At 43.4% G+C, this 1,292-nt stretch overlaps 1 protein-coding gene across 2 annotated transcripts in view; it reads left to right on the top strand.

Moving 5' to 3' along the window:
* LOC105548463 (cytochrome P450 20A1) overlaps nt 1-1,292 on the top strand; it is a 74,403-nt gene that overhangs the window by 68,095 nt on the left and 5,016 nt on the right. The gene's annotated exons all lie outside the window — the stretch shown is intronic.

The raw sequence follows: 1,292 nt of genomic DNA, 5'->3' as shown, positions 1-1,292 counted from the left end.
TTTTTTTTTTGGATTGCGGTAGTGCAATCTAGTGTCACTGCAAGCTCCGCCTCCCAGGTTCAAACAATTCTCCTGCCTCAGCCTCCCAAGTACTTGGGACTACAGGCGCCCACCACCATGCCCGGCTAATATTTTTGTAGTTTTAGTAGAGACAGGGTTTCATCATGTTAGCCAGGATGGCCTCGATCTCCTGACCTCGTGATCTGCCCACTTCAGCCTCCCAAAGTGCTAGGATTACAGGCGTGAGCCACTGTGCCCGGCCTTTTTTGTGTTCCAGTGCGTTTTTCTATTCTTTATTTTTATTGCTTCTCTTTTTCCTTTTTTTTAAATTTATTTTTTATTTCAATAGGCTTTTGGGGAACAGGTGGTATTTGGTTACATGAATAAGTTATTTGGTGGTGATTTCTGAGATTTTGGTGCACCCGTCACCCAAGCAGTATACACTGTACCCAATGTGTAGTCTTTTATCCCTCATAACCCCACCCTTTCCCCCAAGTCCCTAAAGTCCATTATATCATTCTTATGCCTTTGCGTCCTCATACCTTAGCTCCCAAGAATTTCCCTTTTTTAAAAATTCAGAATTTAAGTCATTTAAGAATACTTGTTTTTGTGAGGAATTTTTTTGTTCTGTGGTACGTGGGTTGTTTTGTTTTTAATATATGCGTTTCTTCAACGACTTTACAGAGTAAAATTCTATACAACAAAAAATGTTTCTTAGGCCCTTCATTTCCCTTACTTTATTTTTTCTTTTGAGGCAGGATCTTGCTCTGTCGCCCAGGATGGAGTGCAGTGGTGTAAACACGGGCTCACTGCAGCCTCAACCTCCTGGGCTCAAGCAATGCTCCTACCTCACCCTCCAGAGTAACTGGAACTATAGGTATATACTATCCCGCCTGGCGAATTTTTTTTTTTTTATTTATTTTTATTTTTTTTGAGACAGAGTCTCGCTCTGTTGCCAGACTGGTCTTGCAATAAGCAAGACGCCATCTATGAAAAATAATGGGCTGGGCGCGGTAGCCTGTAATCCCAGCACTTTGGGAGGCTGAGGCGGGCAGATCACCTGAGGTCTGGAGTTCCAGACCAGCCTGACCAACATGGAGAAACCCCATCTCTACTAAAAATACAAAATTAGCCAGGCATGGTGGCTCATGCCTGTAATCCCAGCTACTCGGGAGGCTGAGGCAGGAGAGGTGGAGGTTGCGGTGAGCCGAGATCATGCCATTTCTCCCCAGCCTGGGCAGCAAGAATGAACCTCCATCTCAAAAAAATAAAAAATAAAAAATAATGATAAT

The sequence above is a fragment of the Mandrillus leucophaeus genome, unplaced genomic scaffold (genome assembly GCF_000951045.1).
Source record: "Mandrillus leucophaeus isolate KB7577 unplaced genomic scaffold, Mleu.le_1.0 Scaffold411, whole genome shotgun sequence".
Lineage (NCBI taxonomy): Eukaryota > Metazoa > Chordata > Mammalia > Primates > Cercopithecidae > Mandrillus > Mandrillus leucophaeus.
The sequence above is the reverse complement of the archived record's forward strand: the minus strand, read 5'-3'. Positions and strand labels throughout refer to the sequence as shown.